Source organism: Lissotriton helveticus, chromosome 1_1 (genome assembly GCF_964261635.1).
Source record: "Lissotriton helveticus chromosome 1_1, aLisHel1.1, whole genome shotgun sequence".
Taxonomy (NCBI): Eukaryota; Metazoa; Chordata; class Amphibia; order Caudata; family Salamandridae; genus Lissotriton; species Lissotriton helveticus.
Window position 1 is genome coordinate 616,686,523 of NC_136057.1, and position 12,212 is coordinate 616,698,734.

The following is a 12,212-nucleotide window of genomic DNA, read 5'->3' on the forward strand; positions in this document are numbered from 1 at the left end:
TTGCTGTTGGTTTTTGTGATGCTTTTTGAAAATGCATGGTTTCAATATTTGCAAGATAGAGGATTTGTATTTTGTGAAATAGTCATGTTTCAGTAGTGAAGTTGAATGGTTGTACATAGGAGCTGTGCTCTGTATCTAAAACGTTAATTGAAAAACGATTTTAGTGCAAATCAATGAGTTTCAGTAGTGAAAATGAATGCTTGTAAATAGGATCTGTGCTCTGTTCCTAAAATGTTAATTGAAAAACGATTTTAGGGCAAATCAATGGGTTTCAGTAGTGAAAATGAATGCTTGTACATAGGACATGTGCTCTGTTCCTAAAATATTAATTGAAAAATGATTTTAGTACAAATCAATGGCTTTTACATTTTTAAGAAGGAATAAACAGTGTGTGCATAATTACATAATAATATTTGAATCTTTTACAAACATGTCACCTGTGTTATCTCAGATTGGGAAGTAGACTGAGTTTCTTTGCTGTTGGTTTGTGTCATTTTTTGGGTAATGCTTGGTAGGAATGTTTGCAAGAGAGAGGAAATGTATTTTGTAAAATAGTGAGTTTTCAGTACTGAAATGGAATGCTTGTACATAGGATCTGCACTCTGTTTGTAAAATGTTATTCAAAAAACGATTTTGGGGCAAAGCAATTGGTTTTAGATTTTTGAGAAGAAATAAATAGTGTGTGCATGATTACATAAAAATATTTGAACCTTTCTCAATCATGTCACCTGTGTTACCTCAGATTAGGAAGCAGACTGAGTTTCTTTGCTGTTGGTTTATTTCATTTTTTGGGTAATGCTTGGTAGGAATGTTTGCAAGAGATAGGAAATGTATTTTGTAAAATAGAGACTTTTCAGTACTGAAATGGAATGCTTGTACATAGGACCTGCACTGTGTTTCTAAAATGTTATTGAAAAATCGATTTTGGGGCAAAGCAATTGGTTTTAGATTTTTGAGAAGGAATAAGTAGTGTGTGCATGATTACATTAAAAAATGTGAACCTTACACAATCATGTCAGCTGTGTTACCTCAGATTAGGAAGCACACTGAGGGCCTTATTTATGAAAACAGCGATGCGTCATTTTTCACTGCGCACTCCTTGTGACACCAATGATGCGTTATATTTAATGTATGACGCATCATGTTGCAAGGACTTACAGATAAGTCAGTATTTCTGATGTATCTGTAAGCGCAAAAGTGACGAATTGCTGGAGTGTGTCACAAAAGTGACGCAACTCCAGCAATGCATCCTTTCACATGGGGAAAGCCCCATGTGAAAGCGTTTGCCTCAGTCTTACGCCTGCTGTGAGGTAGGCGCAAGATTTTGACGTAATAGTTTCCTAAAAGTGACGCAGTGAAATCTCATAGATTTCACTGTGTCCCTATTACGAGGCTTTTTGCGGGGGAGTGCCCCCTCTGTGTACATTACACCTGACAGAGGTATAATGTGACGCAGAGGTTTAAAAAGTGACGCTTCTACCTACATACGTCACTTTTTAAATATGGCGTAACAAGGCACATGTTTTATGCCGCTGATGCGTCACAAAAAGTGACGCATCAGCAGTGCAAAACTGACGCAGGGCCTCATAAATGAGGCTTATCTTTTTTTGCACACTACTCCAGTTTAGTCTTGTCCACTGCACTCTTGGACACAGGTGTCAATTTGATTCTTTCACAATGATGTTACCTGTGTTAACTCAGTGTAGGAAGGATATTGAGTTTGTTTGCATAGAGGAATTGTATTTTGTAAAATAGTGACATGGTATGGTTGTACATAGGACCTGTGCTGTGTTTCTAAAATGTTATTGAAAAATCGATTTTGGGGCAAAGCAATTGGTTTTAGATTTTTGAGAAGGAATATGTAGTGTGTGCATTATTCCATAAAAATATTTGAACCTTTCTCAATCATGTCAACTGTGTTACCTCAGATTAGGAAGCAGACTGACTTTCTTTGCTGTTGGTTTGTTTCATTTTTTGGGTAATGCTTGGTAGGAATGTTTGCAAGAGATAGGAAATGTATTTTGTAAAATAGAGACTTTTCAGGACTGAAATGGAATGCTTGTACATAGTACCTGCACTATGTTTCTAAAATGTTATTGAAAAATCGATTTGGGGGCAAAGCAATTGGTTTTAGATTTTTGAGAAGGAATAAGTAATGTGTGCATGATTACATAAAAAAATTAGAACCTTTCACATTCATGTCAGCTGTGTTACCTCAGATTAGGAAGCACACTGAGGGCCTTATTTATGAAAACAGCAATGCGTCATTTTTCACTGCGCACTCCTTGTGACACCAATGATGCGTTATATTTAATGTATGACGCATCATGTTGTAAGGACTAACAGATAAGTTAGTATTTCTGATGTATCTGTAAGTGTAAAAGTGACGAATTGCTGGAGTGTGTCACAAAAGTGACGCAACTCCAGCAATGCATCCTTTCACATGGGGAAAGCCCCATGTGAAAGCGTTTGCCTCAGTCTTACGCCTGCTGTGAGGCAGGCGCAAGATTTTGACGTAATAGTTTACTAAAAGTGTCGCAGTGAAATCTCATAGATTTCACTGTGTCACTATTACGAGGCTTTTTGCGGGGGAGTGCCCCCTCTGTGTACATTACACCTGACAGAGGTATAATGTGACGCAGAGGTTTAAAAAGTGATGCATCTACCTACATGCATCACTTTTTAAATATGGCGTAACAAGGCACATGTTTTATGCCGCTGATGCATCACAAAAAGTGACGCATCAGCAGTGCAAAACTGACGCAGGGCGTCATAAATGAGGCTCATCTTTTTTTGCACACTACTCCAGTTTAGTCTTGTCCACTACACTCTTGGACACAGGTGTCAATTTGACTCTTTCACAATGATGTTACCTGTGTTAAGTCAGTGTAGGAAGGACATTGAGTTTGTTTGCATTGAGGAATTGTATTTTGTAAAATTGTGAAGTTTCAGTAGTGACATGGAATGCTTGTACATAGGACCTGTGCTGTGTTTCTTAAATGTGATGTCAAAAACGATTTTGGGGAAAATGAATGGCTTTTAGATTTTTGAGAAGGAATAAATAGTGTGTGCATGATTAAATAAATATATTTGAACCTTTCACAATAATGTCACCTGTGTTACCTCAGATTAGGAAGTAGATTGTGCAGTTGAGGTGAGGCATGTCCAGAGGTACAGAGGAGGTGAAGCCTATGTTCAAGACTGTAGTGGGAGACAGGCCTTTTCTGGGAAGCATAGGTGGTGAGGCCTGTGTCTAAGAGTGCAGTGGACTAGACTTCATGAAGCCTATCCCCTACTGCACTCTTAGACACAGGTCTCACCTTCTTTGTACCTGTGGACAGACCTCTCTTCCACTACACTCTTCAATACAGGTCTCACCTCTTCTGCACCCCTGGAGAATCCTCACCTGATCTGTAACCCTGAATAGACAGTTTGCTTTTTGTCATTGCTTTGTTGTTTGGTAATAGTGGTCTATAATGTGCTATTTTTTTCTTTAACACAGATTGAAATCAAGATTTCAAGAGTAAGGAAAGATGCCCTCAAGGGAAAGAAGAAGAAAAGATGATAAGCGCCAAAAAACAAAAACAGCAATGGAATTACAGCACTCTTCCACAACAAATACTTCAAAAAACAGGAAAAAAGCCCCTGGTAAGACAACTAAGTCTTTCTTACGGAACAAATGTAGATCAAAAAAAAATGTTGGACAGCATGTAGAAAAAGAGAACGAGAGAGTAAATTTGAAAAGGAAGGGGATGCCCTCAAAAAATATTACTACTGGAGCAGGAGAGAATAATATGTATAGGAATAGAAGGCAGAATCAGTTTAGAGACATTCGCAAACGAATGTTTCGCAATAGGGTGGTTTTAAATTTGTTAAAAAACATTAGGAAAGGTAAACAGAGAGCTGCTTTTTATAAGAAAAAGAAAAGTGTAGAGAAGATTGTTGATCAGGCTTTTGAAGTTAAGAAAAAATTATTTATTTTAATAATCAATAGAATTAGGACACTTAACAAGACAATTGATGTTTTCAAATCAAACAGTAGATGGAAAAGAGTAATTAATCGGACTAATTTTTGTAAAGTTTTTTCAGGAGAATGGATGCACAGTTCAAGTTGTGAGCCATTTTTTAATGAGGAGAGTTACTTCCAGGAGAATGATTTAGTGCATGCAGTTGACACCAGTGGTCGAGCATATGAGGTGAAAGACGGTTGTCCGATTGAAAAAGAGAAACTTGTGCCTAGAGAACCAGAAGAGGTGTTAACTGATGAAGTTTTAGGGAGACGTACTAAGGGTCCAGTGTACACTTGGAAGTGTAGTAGTATTTGTAGTGTGCGACAGGAATCAATTGATTTGTTTTGTAATTTCTTACGTACATATAGTAAGAAAAGTCTAAAGCAGAAAATGAAGTTGTTGCAAAACTTAGATCCTTGCAGAGTGAGAGAAAACACATGTTTGCAAGGGCATTCACTGGCTTGTCTTTCTAGAAAAGTCTGTCAGAGTGTTTTTCATCATTTTAGGATGTTAGCAGTGCATCATACCAAAATGAGGAAATTAGTGAGAATGTTTTATTATGCAAAAACTCCAGCACTTAAGCTTAAACAATTAAACAGTGCTCTTTTGCATGGAACTGAATTAAATGTGAAGAAGATTTGTGAAAAAATTGAGATTTGGTATTTTGGTGAAAAAGAGGACAGTGTAGAAATTGAGACAGAAATTAAAGGTAATGTGGAAGACAATGTACAGATTTCAAGTACAGAAAAGTTTGACCAGGAAATTACCAGGTTTAAGGTGAAATCAAGTGAAAGGCCGAATTTTACTTGTGTGTGTTGTCGACGAACTCATTATAAGCATCAAACTAGATTAGTTGATTTATACGTAAAAAGTGAAAAAATAAATAATTATGAGTGGAAGGATTTTGCAACTTATTTGTGGGTGGAGAATTGTTTTGATTTGAGTTCTGATCAGCGTATTTGTAAATATTGTTATGATAAATTAAATCAAAACAGAATGCCTGCTAGAGCTGTTCATAATAATCTGGAGTTGGTAGACATTCCTCCTGAATTGATGGATTTAAATACATATGAGTCTATTTTGATTCAATGTGTCCATCCTTTTCAGGCTATTGTTCGCATGGAGCCTAAGATAGGGAAATTGCCTCCTTCAGATTTACAGAGAGGATTAAAGAGAAGAGTTCTTTATGTGCCTCTAGATTTCAAGAAAAATATTGATACCATTGGTGTAGAGAAAGTGGAAGAGGAACCTCTGGTTATTCTAGTTAATGGGGTTCCGACAAAGAGTAAGAAAATCTGGCAAGATTTAGTGGATGTTAGGAAAGTCAAAAAGGCAACGTTGTATTTGGTCAAAAACAATGAGTACTACAAACATGTATGTGTTAAAGCAGAGGAAACAGATGCAGATGAAGACAGTGATTGTTCAGCTGGCCAAATTGAAAAAGTTGATGTGTCTAGAAGTGAAGAAATATATGAACATTATACTGTTCATCCTTTGCATTCCAAAGAAGTGATGGGGAATGCAATTGACTTGTTTCAAATGAAAGCAGCAAAAGGAAGTCCCATTAGTGTATGGGAAGAAAGTTTGGAAGCTCGTTGTTTTCCACATTTATTTCCAACAGGTCGAGGTGGACGATATGACGATCGACCACTTCAAATTCCTGCATCTGAATATCGAACTGTAAGATTATATGCTGAAGATCCAAGGTTTCGTCAATGCATTCCTTATTTGTTTCATCTACTGTATGAAAGTGACTTGTCTGGGCTTTCTTATGCAGTAAACCATATACTGAAAAGTGGAGCACATCTGCAAAATGTTTCGTCGAGGGACTTTATGGAGAAAGTGAATCTGCAAGATAATATTTTGGAATCTCATTTAATCAATCTCATGGCATGTCAGCGTGGTACAAACGAGTATTGGTAATGTCGTCATGGGGAATAGAAATGTATGCTAAGAAACTTAGGAACTCCTACATGGTTCCTCACTCTTAGCTGTGCCGAGTATGCATGGGACGACTAACTTCAATTTCTAAGAGAGGCAAATGCAAATATACAAAATATAGAATTCAAAACACCTGGAGAACTGTGTTCTTTGGATCCAGTGAATGTATGCAGATATTTTAATCATAGATTTGAAGCTATGATGTCTTTTATTACCAACAAAAAAAGTCCTCCCCTTGGAGAGGTTTTGGATTTCGTTTGGAGAAAGGAGTATCAAGCGAGAGGTGCTCCTCATATACATATGTTGTTGTGGATTAAAGATGCACCCAAATTTGGAACAGATTCGGATGAGACAGTGATGAGCTTCATTGAAGAGTATTCAACATGTGCTGTTCCGAAAACTACCAAAGAAAACAGTTTAGGGCAACAAGTTTTACGCTCTCAATCCCATCGTTGTGGAAAGTACTGTCGTCGAAAATTCAGAAACAAGGACAAGTTCTACACAAAATGCCGTTTCGGCTTTCCACGACCAGTGATTTCTAAAGGAAGAGTAAATAATTTGATGTCTTCTCTACGACATACTGTGACGAGGAAATCACCCAAAAATACATACAATTTAAAAAGAAACGAAGAGTCCAAGTACATCAACGACTACAACCCAGTGATTTTGTCCATGTGGAATGCTAACATGGATATTCAATTTGTTGCTGACAACTCTATTGCTGTGGCTCGATATGTAACGTCTTACATCACAAAAAAAGAAAAGACAGAACTGAAGGAAATGTGGGAGGACATTTCACATGAAAAGAGTCTAAGCAAGAAATTATACAGTTACAGTCTGAAGATGTTGTCGCATCGAGAAATTGGAGCATATGAATGTTCTGATCGATTGTCATCAGCAAGTCTCAATGCCAAATCTAGAACCATCATTTGGATAAGTCTAGGTCTTGCTACAACACGAAACCGAGTTTTGAAATCTGTACAAGAGATAGAGTATTTGGCGGAGAAAGAACCGGAAAGTACAGATATTTTGAAGACAAACATGTTGGATACATACTATCCAAATAGAAGTCCTCACCTTGAGAACGCTTGTCTCTATGAAGTTCTTCAAAGCTATATTTATAAGAGGAACATCAGAGAAGATATCAATAATGGAATATATGCTGTCATTGGAAGTGTAGGATGTCTAGTGAAACAGAGAAAAGGTCATTTGATTAATCATCGAAAATTGAGTTGTGAAAATCCAGACAAAAGACAATTTTACTATTTGGCTCTTTTGCAACTCTTCAAACCATGGCGTACAGAAGAGGAACTACTTGGAGATTTTCTCTGTTATGAAGACTCTTTTAATGCAATGAAGGATACCATAGAATGTCCTGTTTTTCCAAATTATCTGCAAATGTTTAAATGAAGAAATAGAGCAAGAAGCAACAATTGCTGCAGAGATTGCGAGAGACAGGTCTCAAGACAGTCAGAGTTCTGCTTCATTGAGTCAGGATCCACTTGGAGGACCAATTATCCAAAATGAAGCTGCCACTGCCATGGATGAGGTGGAAAGAGCTATGGAGCAAGCTCAAGAGGATGTAATTAATTTAGAAGATTTGGTGAAACAATTAAACCTTGAGCAGAAACAGATATATGACGAAGTCACAGAACAGGTTGAACATGGATTGAGTCATGAGAAGAAGAAGTGCTCATGTACATCATTTAAGCCTGTCCGACTGTACGTGAGTGGAGAAGCGGGAACTGGAAAAAGTTTTCTGATTAAAGCAATTGCAACTTATCTGCAGAAAAGGACTGAATCACCACTGTCTTGTGTTTTTACCGCTCCAACTGGGCTGGCAGCACATAATATTAAAGGGATTACTTTACATCGTTTACTGATGCTGCCAGTGGAGCATGATAACAAATTGCTATACCACAAGCTATCTGGAGATGCGTGTTCTGAAGTTTCCAGAGTCCTGAAGAAAATGAAACTTCTTATCATTGAAGTAAGCATGGTCTCAAATCTAATGCTTGCTTTTGTGCATTTGAGAATGCAAGAAATTCTTAGAATAGACTATGATGTCTTATTTGGAGGAAAACACATTATTGTTTTTGGAGATCTACTGCAGTTGACTCCAGTGAAAGGTCAACCAGTGTTTAAAATGGTCACGCATGAAGATACCAGGAAGTGCCTAGGAAGCATTGGAAACGTTAATATATGGTTACATTTCAAATATGCAGAACTACTCCAAAATATGCGGCAGGCAAAGGATGAAGATTATAAAAATATTCGACAAGATGTAAGAATCGGAAAAATGAGTCAGCATGGGAAAGAAGCTTTACATGGACGATTAATTTCAAATTTGTACCCAAATGAAAACATTCTTCCAGAGAATATTTTTAAGAAAATTAACGAGAAGAAATCTGGCATATGTTTGATGCCTACTCTGAAAGAATGTTCCATGTTCAACAACAAAATGTTAAAGTTAGAAAATGAAGAGATAGTGAAACTGGAAGCTATAGATAAAATAGAGCATATGGGAGCAACAATTATTTTGTCAGAAAATTTGAAATGAAAATTGGATTCATTAGAGAAGACTATATCTAAAACTGCTGGTTTTGAAAAGACTCTGAATGTGTGTTTAAATTGTCGTATCATTTTGAGAAGGAATTTAAATGTTTAAAGAGGTCTAGTAAATGGAGCAATGGGTCATGTTGTTGGTTTTGTGAATTACAAAAATAGAGATGGAATTGAAATTTAAAAAATTAAATTTGATGGCATTGACGAAATAGAACAAATTTGTCGTTGTTCAGCTAGATTTTTGCTTGTGAAAGACTTATATGTTCGCCGAAAACAGTTTCCTGTTTGTTTGGCATATGCAGTGACAATTCATAAATCTCAAGGTTTAAGTGTAGATAGTGCTTTGGTGAACATTGGAAGTTCTGTGTTTAAAGAGGGTATGGCATATGTGGCATTCTCACGAGTCAGAACTTTATCAGGATTGTACTTGATTGAGTGTGACGAAACAAAGATTTGTGCTGATCTAGATTGTGTTAAAGAATACAATAGGTTAAGAAGAGAGTATGCTCCACATTTGCCTCAATATCCTGTGTTTGAAAAACGTGTGGTAGGCCGAAAAAGAAGAAATGAGAATAATTGCAGTGAGGTACTAGCAAAAAGACAAAAAGTAGATGAAACTGTAATTGTAAGGAGAAAGAAAAAGGATTGTGTTGAAGATGTTGTTGGATTTCAGTTTGAAAACAGTTCTGGTGTCAACTGCTATGCTAATGTAGTAGTTAATGTTGTTTTTTTTCTTCAAAATTTACAAGAACAGATTGTTGAAAATCGGGATCAAACATTCTGCTGTTTATTGAATTCTGTGTTTGAGAAATGTAGCAGCGATAGAGCAAAAATAGAAAGTGTTTCAGAAATTAGAAATCTTCTAGACATATGTTCTGGTCAAAATCAATTTTCACAGATAATTCAGCAGGATTGTCAGGAATTTTTAATGTATATGTTTGATGTATTGGAAGATGAAGGAGTAGATATAAAAAATCTTTTTAACCTTTCTTATCAATGGCAGCATGACTGTGATAACTGTACTTTATCAAGTAGTACTAGAATAGACACTGAAAGATTTATATATTTGAGTTTACCAGACTGCAAATCAGTACCTTTTAATAATCTCGTTAAAGCAGCTGATCACAATATGGTGTGTACCCAATGTAAGTCTGCAATGCTGTCCACATTATTTCTACGAAGTCATGGTCACTATGTCATTTTAATGTTCCAACGATGTAGACCTGATGGAACGAAATTGACAACTTCTATTAAAAATTTTGTGGCTTCTCAATTATCAATTTCAGGAAGAACGTTTGCAACTGTAGCTATTATTTATCATGACGGTCCTTCAACAACATCAGGACATTACACATGCTATTTAAAAAGTTGTAAAGGTTGGACCCTTTGTAATGACACTCATTTGACTTTAAAACAACGTTTGCCTTTTGACTTAAAAAATTCATATCTAGTGTTTTTACAACCAAACATTAAGTAAAGGTAATTGGCCTATGAAGACGGGAGCAGTTAATAAAGGTTAGTTTGCTGTTTAAAATTATATTCTGAGTAAAAGTGATCAAGATAATATAAAAAATTCAGTTGTCATATAGGTACTGTAAGTGGATCTCATAGTAAGTGATATCAGTATTATAGGAAATGATGAACATGAGTGAGTCAGAGATAGAATTACGAAAATTTAAATATTGTGAAAATGTTGTTTGAGTCTTTCTTTCAGAGCGTCGGAAAAACGGTAATTTTAGAGTTTGTTTTAAGTAATCTGAAAATATACTGATACATCTGACACTATTTGGCCTTAAGGAATGGTGAAGGAATGAGTAAAGAGTCATGACTGAAAAAAGGAGTATTTGAAAATAATGAAAATATTTCAGATGTTCTTGGAGCTTTTCTTCTAGAAAGTTGATGAAATGGATTTTTTAGTGAACAGCAGAGTACTTTCCAACGAGAAAAGGACCTTCCTGATATACTATTTGGCCTAAAGGAAAAGTAAGTGAAGCAAAGATTAGTGTACATTTGTCATTTTTCAGTATCTAAGTTTGTTTTAAAAACACAATCTTTTAGATTGTGTTTTTTTTCCCGTTATCATATGATGAGTAATTTGAACTCACTGCTTTAAGTGAAATTCAATATATTCTGAGAACAGCAAAAATAAACTATGTAACATGTTGTACAAGTTTTTCTATACTTTGGATTGTGTAAATTACATTGTATTCCCATTGTCTGACACTCACCTTCCTTTTTCTATCCTCTTTCAGCTCTTTTTACTCACTTATAATGTCTTTCTCTCACTTTCTGTAACCCCCGTTCCTTTGCTCCACTTCTTTCACAACCCCTCATTCTCATTTCAACTGTCTGCATCCCCTCTCTACCTTGCATAACTTTTCAGCTTTCAATCTCTCTGCTTTACTTCCCTTTTCCGTATTTTCCTCCTTTGCTTTTTTAGTAATTCCTCTTTACTCACTCAGCAGAATTGTCGCACTCTATCACTATAAATCACCCACTCTCCCTCGCTTATCTTTGTTTGCTCTTTTCTTTTGACCTCTTCTCTCTATTTTTCGTTCACTACCTCTATGTCCTCAGTGCCTCACTCTCCTTGTGTTATGTTCACATGTGTTTATCTACCTTCCATCATTTCTTTTATAACAACTTCACTGCTCCTCTCTCATCGTTCTTCATCCCATTTCTTTTAGTCTGGTTCCATTACCATCCCTCATTTCCTTTCTTTCAATGTCCTTCTCTTTACTTTCATCACTAAAATTATTTTCTCTAAGTACCACTGATTTAGTCGCCTTCTCCTCTGTTTCCTTTTTTTGCTCCCTTACTCATTTCCTTTGCTTACTCATTGTACTCCACCTCACTCAGTTTTTCCCTTAGTGTGTCTGTCTACTAACTTCCTCACTCCATTTCCCTCAATCATTGTATATTATCCTCTCTCCCTTCATCCCTTCACTCTATGACTGTTCTTCACTTACTCTCAGTTATCTTCTATTCCTCATTCTTTAAATGCATCCTTAATTAGACTCTTTTCCGTCTCTGTCATTATCTTTTTACTTACTACTGTTTCCTGACTTAGTTTTGCTAACTCACATTGTTTTAGTATCTCTCTTACCTACAGTTCATTTGTCTGTTCTTCTCTTCCTCTCTGTCAGTGAATCTATATGCCTTACTCCTACTAATTTGCTCTCCTTCTATTTCTTTTTCTCTCTTTTTGTCCTTCTACCTTACTTTATTTCCCTTTCTATGTCCTTCACTCTTACTTTATTTCTAAATACACTGTTATGCTTGTTAACCTCTTCATTTGTATCTTTTAATTTAAAATACATATTTCACTAATTATAACTTATTTTTTCTTCTCTCTTTCACAGATACAAAGTGTAGTAAAAAAATGTAATTAAAGTTACATTTATTATATGGTAAGTGTGACTAAAAAAATGTAGTTTGTCATCACCCTTTGCTTTAAGCTCACTAATATTTTCTCAACCAACCTCAGTCCTGTTTATTTACTCTGCTTCCTTCACTTATTCTTATTCTCCATGTTTACTCCAATTTCCCTATTTCCCCTCTCATATTCAACTTCTTTCAGTCCCTATTCTTTACTTCACTTACCCTCTGTTCCCTTCCTTTGCTTCTTCACTCATTCTGTTTTTCTTAATTATTTACCTTACTCCTACACACACACCTCATCCCCCTCCCAACACA